The sequence below is a fragment of the Hipposideros armiger genome, unplaced genomic scaffold (genome assembly GCF_001890085.2).
Source record: "Hipposideros armiger isolate ML-2016 unplaced genomic scaffold, ASM189008v1 scaffold_963, whole genome shotgun sequence".
Lineage (NCBI taxonomy): Eukaryota > Metazoa > Chordata > Mammalia > Chiroptera > Hipposideridae > Hipposideros > Hipposideros armiger.
Window position 1 is genome coordinate 405,996 of NW_017732313.1, and position 19,904 is coordinate 425,899.

Consider the following 19,904-nt stretch of genomic DNA (forward strand, 5'->3'; position numbering starts at 1 on the left):
AGCAAAAAATCAGTGCTTCTAGAGGGAAAGTAATAGTTAACACCTATACTGAAAAGAAAAAAGTCTCTCAAATCAATCATCTAACTTTTCACTTTAAAAAACTAAAAGAAGAAAAAAAAAGCTAACCAACAAAGCAAGCAGATGAAAGGAAATAATAAATATTTGAGTGAAGATAAGTGAAATAGAGAACAGAAAAACAATAGAGAAAAACAACAAAACCAAAAGTTGGTTCTTTGAAAAGATTGACAAAGTTGACATAATTTGGGGTTCATTGATTAAGAGAATAAGAGAGAAGTCTCAAATTTCTAAATGCAGGAATGAAAAAGGAGACATTACTACTGACTTTACAAAAATGAAAATGTCCTCAAGGGAATATAATAAACAACTGTGTATTAACCAAATATACCACCTACATGAAATGGACCAATTCCTAGGAAGATGCAAGCTACTGAGTCAAGAAGAAATAGATAATTTGAGCAGACCTACAAACAAGTGATTTAATTCATAATTTAGGAATTTCCCACAAAAATAAATATAGAACCAAATGACTTCACTAATGAATTCTACAAAAAATTTTTTAATAAAATACCAATCCTTCACAAACTCTACCAAAATATAGAAGAGAAGGGAACACTTCCAACTTATTCTCTGAGGCTATTATCATCCTAATACCAAAATCAGATAAAGGGATCATAACAAAATAGAATTGTAGAAAAATATCCCTTATTAATAGAGACACAAAACTCCTCAACAGAATACTAGCAAACTGATCAACAACATATATAATGACCACATAGATTATCTCAGTAATGGAATATTGCATGAAGTCTACATATTATCCAATGTAATGCACCATACTAATAGAATTAGGGACACAAATGATATGATTATCTCAGCAGACACAGGGCAGGTTTTGCAAAATGAGTGTTAATGGATATGGGATTTCTTTATGGGATAATGAAAATATTCTAAAATCATATTATGTTGATAGTTGCACAATTCAAAAATTCATTGAGTTATATATATTAAAAGGGTAAAATTTATATCTATAAATTATGTCTCAATAAAGCCATTTGTTTTAAATTTCAGGGGAAAAATAAACTAAGCTCTTATTCCAGTGCTCATAAATTACTTTTATAATGTGGCACCTCTAGTTGATATGGTTACCAAGTTGCTATCAGCACTGACAGTCACATAAAGAGCCACATCTTCGTATAATGGAATGTTAACACCTTTTTTTAAACATGTAATAAAATAGAATACTTCATTTTCAAATTAGTGCTCTACATTAGTCATAGCACAGCCTTCTCCAAAAATTATTTCTCAGCATAGAATGGCTTACTGAGTGGTTACTGATTCACATGACTTGTCTTTCATTTAACATACAGGGTTCCCTTTAAAATCCACTTTCAGAAGTTTACAAGGCATGAAATGTCTTCTACATTATCATATTCTCCTTCATTAGGTGCAATTGAGAAAATGCAACACGGCATGCTAAATCATCAAGTTGTTTTGCATTTTCCTGTGTGACAATCCATGCTGTTTCCTTTGCTTATCGAAAGTCACTGGGTGTGATCAAGAAAATCCTATTTCTTTCCCAGATGTAAAACACAATTTGAAGAAGGCTGAAATGTTCATACATGATAAATCATAATGCTGATTTGAGAAACTCTATTCTCACTACTGACCATCTGATAAATAATAATTATAACAGCAAATCTTTGTTGAGTGCTTACTTACTACATGCCAGGTACTGCTCTAAATATTTTGATGTACTAACTGAATTATTTCTCACACAAAAGTATGAGTGAGTATTGTTGTTACCATTTTAGAAATGAGGAATTAGTGACAGAGAAAGGTTGAGTAATTAACTACTATAAAAAAAGTTTGAAAATAGGATAATTACAGATGACATAGACATAGATACAGACATAGACAGACATTGATGTAGATTCAAATACAGCCATATTTTAAGCACTATGTAACTTCTGATATGGTTGAAAATAATGCATTTATTCCAAAACCCTGTTGCTTTTTATACACTTATTCTACTTTTGAACCTCTAGATTTTTCTACGTATGTTCAAGTTAATAGCTGTAGGTGAATCAAGTTAAGTTTTTCAAATGAAAAGTTTCTTTTGGCCATAAGAAAAGATGAAATACTGCTGTTTGCGACAACATGGATGGATGTTGAGGTTATTATGCTAAAAAAAGTCAGACAGAAAAAGTTGAGAAACATACAATTTCACTGATATGTGAGATATAAAACAGAAAACAACAAATGAACAAGACAAACAAAGAAATAAAATCTCATAGACACAGACAACAGTTTAGTGGTTACCACAGGATAAGGTGGGTAGAGGGGTGGTAGATGAGGGTAAAGGGGGTTAATGCATGGTGATAGAAGGAGAACTGACTCTGGGTGGTGAGCACACAATGTGACATATAGATGTATTATAGAATTGTACACGTGCAACCTATAGAAGTTTACTAACCAATGCCCCCCCCAATAAATTTAATGTAAATAAATAAATAAATAAATAAATAAACAAACCAACAAACTAATACTTATACATTTAGTAGTATAGAAATGTGTTTTTGGGGTTTTGAAAACCACTACATGACCTGAACTAAATTTCAACATGATTCTACAAACTAAAATACTATTCAAAAATGAAGATTAGACTTCATCTGAGCTATAAGAATTAACACATAATTTGTTTTAAAAGCTAGTACTTATTCATGTTAATATTAATAAGGGACCAACTGTGACATCATCATTCCTCAGAACTAAAAAGGAACATTTTCAAACAGCATATGGAATGCCAATGTGCTTTTTGTTATGTTTACATTTTCAATTTAGTGTTTCTACAGATAATAGATTTTTATTTTTAAGTCTAAAGGAATTCCTTTTATCATAAAAAATATTATTTTAGAAAGAAAATGTAAAGAAGGTTAATGATAAATAATGTTATAGTGGTAATTTGAATAATAAAATAGTAATTTTTAAAACTTCATATGAATTTTAATATTTATCTTAATGTTTATTTTTTCTAAATCATTTCCTATATTTTTATTTCACACACAAATGATTTTTTGCTGTTGCTTACCCAAAATCTAGCATTTACATATGTTTTATACCAAAGCAAAGCTCTATTCTCTAAGATCAGTTATGAAAAACAAAATAGAAGTTATTAACAGCTCTTGGTTGACCACACTTTTGAGCATTTACAGAAGAAGGATTAGTGGCAATACTCTAAGAAGTAATATATATTATATAATATATATATATATATATATATATTATATGCATATATATTAAGTATTACTGAAGTTGCTGGATTTATAAGATAGCGAGAGAGAATAATTCGGGAAGAGGACAATATTGATTATGGCTCTGTACACGTGGACAAAAATTAGAGTCTGAAACACCATGTCTAGGAGTTCATTGATCTTAATGCATTAGCAAAGGAGAAAGACAACAAGGAATGCCCACAACTAAAATGTCAACTTACATATTATTCCTCAGTTTACAATTAATAAGAAAATATTATTACATTTTCTGAATAAGGGTGTTAAAAGATCCTTTGTATGAATAACATCTCCCAAAATAATTTTTCAAGAACATAAACAGCAACAACAAATGAATTACCCATTTCACAAGTCTGCACATCAGATAAGAGTAAGGCTGATGAGTTTGTGAGTGTTTTCGGCTCACCAGTTTATTGGGACAAGTTTTATTTCAAAGAAAAGCACTTTTGTTTTTTACCATCTGTCAAGAAAAAAAAAAAGTTTTCCCCATCTTATCTCTCTGAGATTCTTTTTATCAGCAGCAACTTTCAAAGCTAAACACTAGAATTCCATTTGTACCAAAGGAGACTGAAGAAAGTAGGAACTTCAAATATGATAAATAAAAAGAACATAAGATAATTTTAACAAATGGAATTTGAAGTTTTGTTTTAAAATAATCTATTTTAACCAAGCTCATATACATTTTTTCTCAAGTCAAACCACCATTTCTGAAGTTAAAATTTTTATCCTGATTATTTATGATGTTGATATTAATTGATTTATTAGTTATTGAGAATTTGTATGTAAATACTTTTTAAAATAATGATTGCATTTAATTTAAGTTATTCCACTAATGTCACCCATCTTAGTAGAAAATTCTTTGACCTTTCTAATCTGATGTAGGTAAAAGATATGTCTCAAATCACAATCCCTTCCCAGATTCAACTCCCTGAAAATGATGGTTTGTTCTAAAAGGACTCACTTTACCCAAAGGAAACCTCCTAGAGCACCTCTGAGATGTTCAGACTTGTTGCCCAGTGTTTTATAATAGTCTTGTAGTATCTTTAAAAACCACAATATCCAATACTCATTGGCTGTGGGCACTGATGTGTGGGCTATGTACAGAGAATGAATCAAAAGAAAGAGAGAATAAAGCCAGAGTGGAGAGTAGCAGAGAGGCCCTAGCTCCATTAGTTCCTATGTCCACCAGCACTTCTGCAAGTTTGCTTATTATTTTGCCAATAAAACTTCACTTTGTATAAGCAAATTAAAGTTGTTTATCACATGCAAATAATTCTATTCTAGAATCAGTAAATAGTTTACGTGTAGAAAATTGTTATAATTTTGTGGTTTTAAACCTTTGGGGAATTATAATATTATCCCTTTAACATAAGTATTAAAGTATTGAAGTGTTTCTCTCGTATTTTCAATATAATTAACTTTAAGAATGGGGTGCATTTTCAGAGAACCCACTCAATGATTAATTTAGATTTTGATTAATTCAGGTTAACAGGTAGTTACTTCTCAGAGTAATTACTATATTCAATTTAATTGCAGATAAAAATAAATGTAAGCTGAGAAAGCTATATCTTTTTGTAAGCTGTATGATATAATGAGCAACATGGAGAAATGGAGTGTAAAAATAACCATTCCATTAATAATAAAAATAGTCATTCTATTAATAATCAGACTATTCTATTATCAGAGTTAACTCATGGTTTCAATACTTCACAGGGTGTGTAGTTTAATTTGCCAAGCCAAGTTGTAAATCAGCATAATCTGGGACTATGTAGACAGAGGAAGCTGCTTCTTGCCCTGATTTGATTTTAAATGGTGGAGCACATTGGGCAGGTCACTTAATCTTTTGTGTATCAGTGCCCATACCTGTTAGTCAAAAAGATTCTCTGGAGTCATTTCTAGAATATTTATCTGAGTAACTTTGAGTATATTTAGGAAAAAATAATTTTCAATGTTTTTATATGAGTTGATTATCACCTAAAATATTTTGGGATATGTCATTGGCTCACCACTGAGTTTACATCAGACTTTTTTCTTTCTGGTTTTGTTTCCCTTTGGACTTCTCTTTCCATTTTCAATGACATAAGCATCTGTAAAATGTCATGTCTTCACAGAGATGGACATATCTCTTAGAATTATCACTAGACTTATTAATAAATAATTTAATCTATGGCTTTAGACCAAGGAATTATCAGTAAAATTAATAAAGTAATATCAATTTATATTAATAAAGTAACATAAATTTAAGTGGGAGATATATATATATATATATATATATAAATTTAAATTTAAATTAATATTGGTTGTCTTGATCACAAAGTTCATTTTTTGAGTTGGGCTCAATAAATATCCTACTTAAGGAATGGGAACTTAAATGGACACATTCAAATGACCTTCTGCTTTGGCTCCTTGGGGCTTTCTTTAGTGGTTTCTATGCCTCTGGGAAACATACTAAGCTGAAAGTTGTCAAAACCAGTGCAATAAATCTGGCTATAAATTGTATGAAATTAACTGCTTTTGAGTTCTCAAGGACCAGGTAAGTAAAAAAGATTAAGATGTAAGAATAATAATCAATAGATATGCTTCCTTTTTTGCAGGTACTTTTAAGCTTCCAAAAATGGCTAAAGTAATTAAACGTAGAAAAAAATAAACCTAACATATCTTAAAAACTACATTTCATGACATATTTCAAGTATTGCATTTTTTTTTAATTTAAGATTTTATTGGGGAATTGGGGGAGGGTAACAGTGCTGGGGAATTGGGGAAGGGGAACAGACAAGTTGCTGTCCTTTTGTTCTTCAGCCTAGTTGTGGAGGACGTTGCTTCACTGGCCCATGTTGGTATTATCATTGCGCTGTCCCCAGGTGAGGCAGTTGGTCTTCAGCCATTGGACAGCAGCTCACGGTGGCTCACAGCAGCTCACGAAAGTGCACGCCCACTGCCAACCAGCCCTGCTGCAGCCTAAGCCACCACCCGTGACTCACGGGAGCCCAGCTCCAGGTCGAGCTGTTGTTCACCATCTTAGCTGTAGAGGGCGCAGCATCACTGGCCTTCATGTGGGATCCGAACTGGGGCCCTGCTGCTCCGAGCTGGTGTCCCAAGCCAATTCTTAATCAACGTGCCACTCAGCCAGTATTAACTGAGGTTAACTTTGAAAATAGTAGCATCACAAAAATAACATTTATTTTATTTCATTTATTTAGTATTAATCTGTTCTGCACTGACTTTTTTAAAAGGATAGATTATAAATTGTGTTATTATTTCTACAAGGGGCTTAGTAAGCTAACTCTGATCTATGATTTTTTTAATAAGTCCTATTTAAACCTTTTAAAGTGTTTCAATATAAAACTTTAAAAAAACACAAATGCAAAGTGGCAATTTAAGGTCATATAATAATGTAAATGAGACTCCTTCTATCTTAGTAAATACATCAATCCTCAGTATCTAGCGCATCCTATGCAATAAAAAAAATTAGTTGTATAAATCTTTTAAAAATCAAGAATATCCTGTAACTTGTAAGAATGTAGAATCTGGGATACCCAACTGCAAAAGCTGGCATATATTATGAGGGGAAGAAAATAAATGAAGAGGATATTCTGAAAACAGCTGATGTAATATCTAAAATTGAATGTTAAGAAAAAAAAATCTAGAGATGTAAAGGATCACGCATTAGCAGTGATGTGAAGGCAAGGGTGATGAACTATGAAAGTCCAAAACAACAAACCTGGGCTACAATGTACTGGGTTGTCGGAAAAGTCATGACACATTTTTGCAACAAAAAACATAGAAAAAATATGTTATGACTTTTCTGACAACCCAATAGTAGTGGTTTCTCAAATGATTTCAGTGAGATTGTAATGTTTGGGCGCAGCTCCTCTCTCCCAGCCTTCCCTTCTGTGTAATTTGGTATATGATGCTAAGAACCTAGAAATTAATTTGGCTTGTTCTTCTTAGCTCATTTAATAAAATGATAAGACAGTTTGTTCAATTATTCATTCAATAAATATTTATTGAGAAACTACTAGGTTATACGCACTTTAGTGGCATTGGATGTAACGAACTGCCTGCAGAAAAATAGACATTTGTCACAAGTGGAAACAGTTACCTGATCCTACCTAGGAGCCCTAAATAGTAGACAGATGCCAGAAAAAAAGTCATACAATCTTCATAGATGAAGTGATTTTCTTTTTCTTTTTCCTAAATTGATTCAAAGAGCATCTGTTTCCTTATGTGTGTAGTTCCCTAACCAGTCACAAATCAGGGATTATGAATTGGAAGACTGGGTTAAATGACTGTTACAGTTTTAAGAGCATATTTCTTCAGAAATGTATAGGTATCATGGATTTATTAGAGATGTGAGAGGTCCTTATGTCAGCCTATACCACTGAACTTTAATCTCTTTTAAGACACTAGGTTTAAGGATCATTGAGTCAGAATTTGTTGCCTGGAATTGAAAATGATTTCTGACTTGTATGGTTTTCTCACATCTCCACTATAAAATGGTCTCCAAAACTATCTCTATACAAGTCAATGATTCTACAGGCACAACATGGACAATGTTTAAGGGTCAAATTCTCCCAACTGTATCTATGGCCTCTTTACTGCCACTTGGCACTAAGGTCAGCTGCAAAATTGATCTGATTTTCCTCTTCAGTGTGCTAGGATACATTTTAGTACATTTTATCTCCAAGAACTCAGTCAAGCAACAAGCCTTAGCTCTAGGTTTGGAGGAAAAGAAAGAAAAAGAAAAAAAAAGTATTGAAGAGAATAGCACATAATATCTAAGTTACCCTATTAAATAATATGGAAGATGTTTCTAGAATTGAAATTTAATTAAAATGTTAACTGATTATATCCATGATTATAAGAAAAAAAAACATTTAGAAAATTTCTTAGCTTTCACTCCAGTTCTAGGGCCTTATTTTGGGTGATCTCAATTTATTTTCACAATTTTTTAAGCCATGATTTCCATGTCTTCATTCATGGTGCACTATTAACAATGTTATATAAAACACTTTTTCCAATTTCTTCCTGCCTAAAGTCTAGTTTCAAAAACAATGCAGGATTGTCAGGTAAACAATAAGTACTTAATTACCTGGCTATGCTTTCACTGAGTGTATCAATTTTATCTACTGAAAAATATAAGATATTAGAGTAAAATATTTATTCAAAATATTTCATATTAAAATAGGAAATAATATTACCAATTATAACAAAAGCCATAACTCTATGAGTGTAAGCAAATAATATAAATATCAATTTAAAAAATAAAAAAATCTAATTTCTATTACATTTTTGAAAAGATGCCCAAGTATAATTGTAAGTATCATCCTTATCTGTTAAATTAGCCAACATTAAATAGGAAAATATCATCTACTTTTTGTTTTTGGATTTTTATTGGGGTTTTGGGGGGATGGGAACAGTGCTGGGGGAATTGGGGGAATTGGGGGAAGGGGAACAGACAACTTGCTGTCTTTTTGTTCTTCAGTCTAGTTGTGGAGGACATTGCTTCACTGGCCCAAGTTGGCACCATCATTGCACTCTTCCTGGGCGAGGCAGATCAGTCGCCAGCTTCTGGACGGCTGCTCACTGCGGCTGCTGGCTACATACGGTAGCCCATGGCAACCCACTGCAGCAGGGGCTGCAGCCTACGCCTTTGCCGGCAACTCACGGCAGTCCAGCTCCAGGTCGAGCTGCTGTTCAGCATCTTAGCTGCGGAGGGCAGCGTCACTGGCCCTCATATGTGGGATCCGAACCGGGGCCCTCGGGCGTCCCAAGCCAGTTCTTAACCATTGCGCCACTCGGCCGGCCCTCACCTACTTTTAATGAGGACTGAAAACAGAGTCTCTTTTCTGAGGAATGTGGGTCATACCAGCTATTTTGGAATTCAGTGAGGTAATGTCTACTAAAATTTAAAATACATATATCTTTTGATTTAACATCTTCACTTCTGGGGACCTATAACATTGAAATAAAGCACCATGTTTTAAGGATATGTGTACAAAAACACTTAATGCAGCGCTTTTTGTAGTGTTAAAAAAAACCTAGAAACAATGTAAATGCCTTTGGCAGGAAAATAGTTGTGATGTATATACATCATGAAATCTACAACCACAAAAAGAATGAGTGGCAGCTACACCAGTTGACAAAGGAGACTTTCCATAATGCATTGTCAAGTAAGAAGAACAAGAAGCGGAGAAGTCAGTATAAAAAGCGTGATCCCTTTTAAAAAGCAAACAGTGACAGTAAGTGTCTGTGTGTATGTGTGTGTTGTTTTGCCTTTGATCATACAGGAATGGAGAAAGATATAAAACAATCAGACTAAATTGGTAGCACTGGCATAAATTTATTGCCTGAAGAGAAAAAGAAGAGAAAGAATGTGGAGATGTAAAAAAGAATTTTAAAAAGGTAGCACTTTTTACAAAGATACATAAATATACATGGAAGTAACGCTAAGTATAATGTGATCTTATGTGTCTAAAGTTTGCATTATATGAATATATTTTTAATTAAATAGTTTTAGTAAAGAATAACCACCAAAATGTTATCATTGACTTTAGATTATTTGTATTTCCTTACTTATTAAAAAATAATAAAAGACTTAATCTATAATTACACCAGAAATTGGAGATGATAAAATAAATTAAAATTATTATTTGTAAATTATAAAGAGGAGGGGAAGTTTAAACCCCATTGCTTTAGCTTCAGTAATATTCAGATATCACTAAATCACCAAAGCAAAACTAATTTTAAATATATGATGCATTTTAAATATATCTGCTATTTTTGATAGTCTGAAGGTATTAAAAAATGGAGCCAAGGTAAAGCATCTCAGATGCAAAAGCTTTGAATAGCTGTCTTAAATTTCTAGTCTCAAAACATACTTCTGAAAAACAACGGGTGAAAGTATACAAGTATAAAAGCTAAATAATGAGGCAGTTCTTAAATTTACAAATACATTATGAGGGTTTCTTCACCCAATTGTTTTTTGTTGTTTTTTTCTTTTTTTTTTTAATCAGGTATTTGAGACTTGGGTGAGATATAAAAAACAAAACAAAACAAGGGAAATCTTAATGGAAAAACTAAAACACAGAAATCTTAATAGAAAAACTAGGAAAATATTGATCAATATTAATTTCTTGGTGGATGTATACATTTTTGTTTGTTTCTTTTTATCTTTTTTTTTTCCTTTGGTGGGTGTATATATTAAGAAAAGATCTTTTTAGATTGCATCCAACAAAATATGGGTGCCACCTCATTTTAAGAAACTATCACTGAACAGGAAGACTCCCCTCTTACTTTCAATGTCACCATGTGCAATCTGGTGAACACATCCACATACCAGTGGGTGAAGTACCCCAAGTCTACAGGGACAGAAGCTCCTGCCCTCAAGACTCTTCCAGACCTTGCACTATGTATCTCTGCACCTGGCTCTTCATGTGTATCCTTTATCATATAGCCTTTAATATATATAATAAACATTGGCTAAAATGTGAGTCATTCTATCAAATTATCAAACTCAAGTAGGTCATGGGAATCCTGATGTGTAGTTGGTTGGTCAGAAATAAAGGTGACAACCTAGGACTTGTGATGGGTATCTGAAAAGGGGGCAGTCTTGTGGGACTGAGCCCTGAACCTGTAGGATCTGATGCTAACTACAAGTCGATAGTGTCAGCAATGAATTGAACTGTAGGACACCCAGCTGGTGTTGTAGAATTAGTGCTTGATGTATGGGACACCCACACACCTGGTGTCAGAAAAGTTGTGAGCATGGTAGCAGTGTGAGAGTAAAAGAAACACAAGGAGAGTGTTTTGTTTTGTTTTGTTTTCCTTAGTGGCATTTCCAGCATCCCCACCTCCGTGAAGGGTAAAAAGCAACTATTTATCACATTTATTACTAATCATATGTGTAACTGCTGTAGTATGCATGGGAGACTTGCTCTTAAGTCACTGAACTAACAACCAGAGTTGAAACCTGTGGTGTGACCAGGTTGCCACTTGCTTGCTCCATCTGGAACAAAGGATTACAGAGGAAAGTAGATTGACACAGCACAGCAGGGTGTCCTAATTTTGAGCAACAATATGAAGTGACAAATAATTTGTCACTAATAATATTTAAAGTGCCAAAATCTGCAAATGCTTTGTTTTTAAAAAGTATTAATTAAATACTTAAAAACGTGTCTCACACACACTAATGCCAAATTTTATGCATGATGAGGTTAAAAAAGGAAAAAAAGTGAGAATTGCTGATCCAGAGGATAATAAAATCCATAACCTTTTTTTTTTTTTATTTTAACTGAGTCATCTTGCCTCTTGTTGGCAGCTCAGGGGCAGCTCAGCTTGGGCTGGAATGCGAACTGCTGTTGCTCAGAGCTTGCACTCCTGAGCGAGCTCTTAACCAACTGAGCCACTCAGCTGGCCTCTAAATTCCATAACTTTTAAAATTGGCTTCTACGTAAATCTTAAGTTGAGTTCTTCCCTCTGTTGTATATCATTGTGGATGATAAAATGAGCTCCTTTAAGAGGGAAGAGAAGATTCATGAGTATAGTTTCTGGGTACTGCCAAATGCTTCCCAGATAACCCCAGACTGTGGCGGAATGCAGTGTGTGGCACTCGGGTGTCCTGCTGATCAAACCACAAAAGCTAACAAAGTGGAGTCTCTCATTTAGGAGAACAAGGCCAGGAAAGCAATTTTTAGGAGGTGGACACACATGTGAAAAGGTGTTAAAGTGTAATTTCGTATCATGTACTTAGAGAGCTAGAAGCAATGAATACTTTTAATTGCCAGAGAATAAATGATGACAAAATGAATTTTAAATGGGAAAAGGAAATAAAGAGGCATTGCCAGGTGCACAGTAATAGACAGATGTTATACTTTTCTATTCCCACCCATTTCTAAGAGCTATTGTGAAGAACAAATAAAAGGACAGAATTAGTTTGTAAACTTAAAATGTATTGTACCAATTATAACTGACATAATATATCCTGCACTTAGATTGTTTCAAACCAGGGAGAACTATAAAAAGACAACCACATGATAATTTTTTTTTCAATCCACATTATTGGAATGGTGTTTTTTAAGTTGAGATGATATATGCGTTCCTTTTTTACATAGACACAGTAAAATACATTTTAATACCTATTAAAAATATGGTCTATTACTTGGCCATTGCCAATCCGATCATTGGTTTCCAACCAGGCTGGACAAAAGTTATTAGGGAAGCTTTTTAAGATACAGATTTCTAAGCCCATCCCAGATTAATGAATCAGAATATCTATGGTTAGTGCCTAGATATCTCTGAGTTTTTGCCAAGTGCTCAGTTAAGTTTGAGGAGGTCCTGTCTGCACTGGGCTGTGGCTTGTGTTTGTGAACCAATGAACAACACCCAATATTCACAAGGTATATTATAGAGCTATGTGGGTGGCGGGGAGCATTGCTGATATTTTTTGAAAGCATATCTTTTCATATCCTTAGAGATCTTCCTAGCTCTTGTCTTTTTCACATAATATCTCCTCTCTCTTGAAATACTGCCACTGACTCTGATTCTATATTTTTAAAATTCAAATCACCCTTTTCCTAACTGTTGAAGGTATTGAGCTCTTTTCATCATTATAACTAACTTACTTTAAGACTTGCAGTGTAAGAAAGGTTATAAAATAGTAACAAAGTAGGAAATAAGAAGTAAAACAATTAGAAAAGAGGAAGTATGACCTCCATATTTAATATTATTTGAAGATAATGTTGTTGTTTACTTTGGAAAAAAAAACACAGAAGAATTCATGGAAACGCTGTCTATAACTAAGAGAGAATACACTTTCTATAGCATGATCCTGGCCACCAAAATTGGATTTTAGCGCTTTTTTATTTTTAAAACTTAAATTATGGGATGTTGTATGATAATGGAGAAATTGAGTAAAAATAAACATTTTTCTCTGGCAAGCACTATGCCAACCACTTGAGACTTGAGGAAATCAAGCCCCAGAGAGGTTAAACAATTTGCCAAAGGTCACAAAATCTAATGAGTGGGAGTCATGATTAAAACCCAAGTCTGACTGACTCCAAGGTCACATGGGAAGCAATTAATTACAAAACCTTGAGCGGTTTAGAAAATTAGTTTTCCATTTTCAACTGCTTTCCTTGTTATATTAGTTTCATTTTTTTAATGTGTTATTCAAACTAATATGATAGCTTTTGTAAGGTCTACGAATGAACAAAAAGTTTTTATAAGACTCGGAAAATTCTTGTAATGCAACTATCATTCCTATCTCTGCTTAAAATTATAACCCAAGTGTCTGTCAATGGATGAATGAATAAAGAAATGTTGTATATATACACAATGGAATATTATTCAGCCATGAGAAAGAAGGAATTCCTGCCATTTACAACAACATGTAAGAGACTTGAGAGCATTATGCTAAGTGAAATAAGTCTTGCAAAGAAATACAAATGCTATTTGACCTCACTTATATATGGAATCCAAAAAAGCTGAAGTTGTAAAAACAGAGTTTTTACAGGGGCTGGAGGGTGGTTTCCAGGGGTAGAGGGTGAGGGGTAATTGTGGAAATGTTGTTTTAAGGTTACAAATTTGCAGTTAGTAGATAAACAAGTCCTAGAGATATAATACGCAGCATAGTGATGATAGTCAATAGTACTGGGGGGTCATCACTTTGTGAGGGGTGTAAATGTCTGATCATTATGTTGTTTTGTACACCTGACACTAATATAACATTTTTTAAATTAAATTAAATAAAAAAATGTTACTGTATCATAAACTTCAAAGTTGCTAAGAGACTAGCTCTTCATTGATCTTATTACAAAAAAAGAAATAAGTACGTGACACCGTGGAGGTATTAAGGTGGTAAACATATAGCCATATACAAATGTATCAAATCAATACATTTTATACCTTAAGCATACATACGGCTTTATTTCAATTATAGCTCAATTCAACAATTAAGGTGATTGCTGTCCTCTTTTTATTATTATTAAGAAGGGAGTTTATTTTTCTCTTTATGGGAATAAGAGAGGAAATGAAAAGAGAGGTAAGGACAGGGCGCAGATACAGAGTGGGGGGAAAAGAGAAATCAGGCTGTTGAATTATATACAACGTGATACCTCCTATATTCACCGAATATTACCTTTTAAAAAGGACGCTGATTTCACTGAATGCTTGTAAACAGTGGATTTTTCCATCAGTCAACATAAAACATTCTCATTAGTGTTGGATGGGATACAACAGAAGCAGCTACCCGCAGACACAGGAGTTCAGCAAAAGGGACCATGAGAACGTACGTTCACAATAAATCACATAAATCAGGATGAGATATAGGGTTTACACAGGCTGTGGAATTGAATGTTTCAAGCTAAATTTACCTCTTCTCCAAAGGGCAGGGATTTAACAGCTGACTGCTAGATTATATCCAAACAAATCAGAAAAAGATTCGCTTGATTGCTTTGTGATCAAATCTCAAACAACCGATTCAGTTAAACAAGAGGCTGTAGCTTCAATTTCCTTTTTGAGTTAAAGTTATGATTGCTCTTATTAGAAAACAAATGTTATAAACTATCTGGGCCACAGAAGAGCATCAGTATTTTGCCCTTCTCAGTTACCCAGAACTGAGAATAAAGTTGCAGCTTGGAACACAATTCAATTTGATAACCTTCAGAAGACCACATGCAAGTGTTGAACATTTACACGGGTGGAATTATGTGGTTGTCATTGTCACTCAGACAGGTCTCACTCACTGGCTGACGCTGAGTTACAGAGCAATGAGGCTTGCAGCAAAAGGCAAATACAAGTTGTATTGGTACAAAAGGACTAACACTGCAAACTAATGACTTCTGTCCCTTTAAATTATGGCTGGAAAAGATTTGATATCACAAGGTGATCTCTTTCGAATAACCAGCCCATCAGCATCACCTCAGCTGCCATAGCATTAGCACTTTGTACTCTGCCCTTTAGCTCTGCCATTCTCTCTAGAGGCTTTTGAATTGAAACTAAGTTATAACTTCAAAATATTACATACAAGGTTTACAATGGATTGGAGGATCCCTGTCTTTTTTCTGTTGGATTTTGTTTCTAGGTAAAATTTGTGAAATTTTCTCAAAACTGACAGTGAATGTAAATTCCAGACTGGCCAGAGATAAATGTTATAGATGAAAATTATACTTAGCGCAGCCTCTGTCCCCGTCCTCTGCCCTCTCCCTTCCAGGCATCCTATTTCTCACAATGACTCTCAGTGGCGACAGGAAGTGACCACTGGATTACCCTGATTTCCATTCTCTTATGTTTTCCTGTTTCTTCCCCTAATTTCCTTAACTTCCAATATAAATTGTTATTATATCCTTTATTGGGAGTTCTCACAGGTTATAGCTCTGCTAAATTGTTAAATAGTTTTAAACAACAGAGTCATGGCTAATATTGATATAATGTCAATTTTTAAAAATAAACTAATTGAACTCTGCGCTTAACTTTGACATGACTTTCACATTTAAAAGAAACCTTCTAAGTATTTACCCAAATGAACAAGGAAGCGGGAACTCTACCTTCATCCATGTAGGGAAAAAAAAAAAGTCCCATTTATATTAATGTCTATATTATGACACCTGCCAGCAAGCTCCCAGTTGCCCACACTGGAATTTCTGAGCGTGCCCAGGTTTGGGTGCCCTGTGTTCTCGGCAGAAGTCCCTTATGTCACTCTCCTGTTTTGGCTTCCTCTTTTTGCTATCCACTTCTCATGAAGGTGTTCAATAGACACAGCCTCAGGGGTGTTTCTGTCTGCAGCGATCCTTGTGAGAATGCCGTGGGGATGCCAAGGGGATGGGCTTCTGTGGCCACAGTGCTGCCCCACCCTGGACCTACCTTTCATCACCAGGGCCTGGCTCAGCACCACGTATAATGGTCTCACAGTTGCCCATGGAAAGAGAGCCTTCTTCTTTAAGCCCTCAGCTTAAAAGCAACTGAAAAAAAAAAAAAAAGCACATCATCTCCTCAAAAACAAGCAATAGGTTTCAGACACAAAACAAAACAATCCCCATCCTAATGAGAAAATAAAAGTTCTCTGAAGGGAACAAAATAAAAAGTAGTTCAACACGATACGCAGATGCCACTTTCCCTTATTATGTAGAGCAGTAGAGCAGCTTCTTCCTTGAAACCTGAGCATTTTGGTGTTGTGGTCTCCAAAGCGTATTTGCATAACTGGAGATCTGGCCAGCATAGCACTTTCCTCCAGGCGTGTGTCAAAGACAGTCTTCAAACTGTACTGAAGCCTTCGCTTCTGGTAAAATAGGACTCTGCATTTTTTTTTTTTACTTCCATATCAATGTTTCAAAGATATTAAGGCTGTTAAAATGTAAACTGAGGCATAGCAAACATTTTTAAGAGTTCGTCTGAGCAAAAAAATCAATTCAAATCAGGAGGTGCCCAACTAGAAATGGTTTCAGAGCGCACCACTAAAAGGAGCTCTGGGAGAGACTTGTAGAGAAAAGGTAAAAGCAAGGTAAGGAAATTATTAATTAGCTTAAAGCTTAGTTGGCTGTTTGGAATTGATCGTCCTTAGCATTTTGACTTCATAATCTTTAGGCATTTATTTACAAACTCAGATTTTGGGTTGCTTGCTTATGGCACCCACTGCCCCATGAGAGCCGCATTAGTCTAATAGCCTCCTAGTTTAATTACTTTAAAAGGCTGAGTTTCAGTCAGGACTCAAGCTCAATGAACTGGGAGTGAACTTATTTTGCTTTGGGCAACATCTGCAAGGAGGAAACAAGCTTCTTAGAGATGGGGACCCAATCTTGATAGAACAGCGTAAGGGATCACATTAGAAGGACTCGCTCCATGCTTTTGAGACTTCCCAACAACTATAAAAGGTAAATTCTGCACCACAGTTTGCTGACAAGTACTGAGAACAGAGTCAGCTTTACCAATGTGAAAACAGAGGTCATTAGAGAATGGGTATTCCTTTTCCCTCTTTACATCCAAGAACAACCTTAGCATACCTCTCTTCTTCTACCAGCTTTTCTCTGGCTGTTGCATGGACTTTGGCAGTTCTAACACCTCCCTACTGCTCTGTGGAGCCAAGAAAAAAAACTATACACACACGCGCACACACACACACACACACACACGTAGCTCAAGACTTATTTTTTATTTTCCCTCAATACAGAATTAGTGTTGTATAGATTACAGTCACTGCAGACATGCTTGTTTTGATTTAGTTTAGACAAATCTTGCCAAGACATAACACACCCTAAGGGCATGAAAACCTTGAAGGAATACAAAGTGTTAGCAAGTGAAAATTTGCAGATTCTAAGGATAACATGGTGTCTGATACTAGGAGTCTAAAGAGGGTGGGGAGGTGTTATTAAATAGAAAGCAGCTATTCCCTGAAAACTCTCGGGACACTGGCCCCTAGCCATCCTTCTTTGGGACCACTTTGACAGTGGAGCACAGGAAGAACTGCAGTGTCCTCCTCCATCATCCCTAACCACAACGACACATCACACCTTAAACAGTTTTGTTGTTGGAGACTGGCCCTTCTCAACGCAATTCCCAGGCTCTTGGCCTCTGGAGCAAAGAATTGAATGAGATACCAGAACAAAGTAGTGAAAAAGCAGTTTATCAGAAGAGATAATACATTTCAAAGAAATAGAAGTGGGCCCCAGGAGTAGAAAATGGCTCAAGGGCCCATTATTAGAAAAGAAATTACATTCCAAAAAGTTTGGAGCAGGCCACACGCAAAGGCGAGGCTCAAAAGAGGGAGGAAGGGGTCAAAAAGAGGGAAGACGCAGTCCAAAAAGAGAGAAGACGCAATCCAAAAGGAGGGAAGAAGCAGTTCAAAAAGAGGGAAGGGCTTCCCAGGACTTGTAGTTTTTAATCCCTTTTTCTCTAGAATGGGCTGTTCCCTCTGGGCCTGGGACAGCTTGATTGACACCTGTGATTAACAAGAGGTACTGCGCAGGTGCAAGTGACTGGTGTGATCTAGTTGGGTATTTTGTGCCCATTTGTTTTCCCGCAGGGGTAGATAATTACAATACAAAGAGGGAGTTTTGGGTGGAGAGGGGAAGTCTCCTGGGCAGTCACATTCTGTGGGATGTGCAAGAATGCAAAGACCCAATGCCTGCCTCTAACTGCCTGCCTAGTTCTCCCCTTGAGAGATGTGAGCCCCATAAAATCTCTAGGGGAAGTTGAGGGACAGGAGGTCTCTTCTTCTGTAACTGCTTCCACTGGGCAGGGGCGTAAAGCTGTCCCTGCCTATTGGGGGATTCACGGAACTCTTGCTCTAGCTGAGCTTAGATGAGAGGAAGGGGTCTCCACCTGGAAGTCTGTGTTTGCTTCTTTGCTTGTGACTGGCAATCTTATTGGCATATCATCTGTATCCCCATTGTCCCTAAATGAGGAAAAATAGATTTTAATTAACAAATCTGTTACCTCTTATGAAGCTTGTGGCCATTCAGCCCATCACTCAAGTGGCCTCAGTTGTCTGGGCCCAGAATGGGTTTGGCATTAAGTTTTCTGGCCTGGGGGATATTGGGAAGTCACAGGCTTTCAAATAGTTATCTGAAGCAGGGATAAGAACAATCTGTAGTTTAGGATTTAGAAACTGATTTACAAACAACCAAGAAACAGGGGGAGAAGAGGATTCTAAGGTTTAGGCGAGGAGCAATCTTTAGTCTAGGATTTACAAACTGGTTAGAAAAGTAATCAAAGCCAAGAACTAAGAAACTAAGGAACTAGGGAGGAGACTTAACATTTCTATAGGAAAAAAACCTTAAAAGTTTTTCAGTGGGGGGAGGGGGGAGGGCTACTCGATTAGCCCACAACAGTTTGAGTCATGACTGAATCAGACAACATTAATGTTGGTGTCTGATGCCAAATGCGTGACTGCACGGGAGAGAAATACTGTACATCATGTGATCACTCACATGACAGCTGACCACATTTGCTTGAAACATTCACAGAAGCTCCCAACACTATGATTTCAGGGAAATGAAATCCAGTAATTGCCATGATTTCCAAGCGCAACAGGCTGATGACTTCTTGGGAAGCTTACTTTATACAGTTATATGTGAAGCCTACATCCACACCTTCCCTATAGAAAAAAAAGCAAACCATCACTACAATCAAGAAGCAGACTTGAAATATCCATACAAACTTAAAGGCAAATTTTCTTAAAACACTTTTTTACATTCATAAACACAAAGGCCTCAAGCAGAACAGAAAATCAATGTAAAGCTAGGAGGAGAATGCACACTTCTGTTTTTGCAATCAAGTAGCCTGCCCGGAGAACACTGCTTTAGGGAACATAAATAAAAAACAATGAAAACTATTCATCACACAGACACCGCTCCTCCACTACTCCTTATCAACAAAACTATGGTGAACACTGAACGCGGAACTGTTTTCTCCGTCAGTAATCACACCAAAACCCACTAAGAAGAAAGAAGGAACTGTCATTAGATTTTAATCACATACCCGTGGCAGAGCTTCTAGAAAAACTTTCTTAGTCTAAGATCCTTTGGGAAATGGGAAAAAAAGGGAACGCTGGAAAAAGAGTGATGGTATCAGGGTAGGTAGGTTTGGCAAATATAAGAG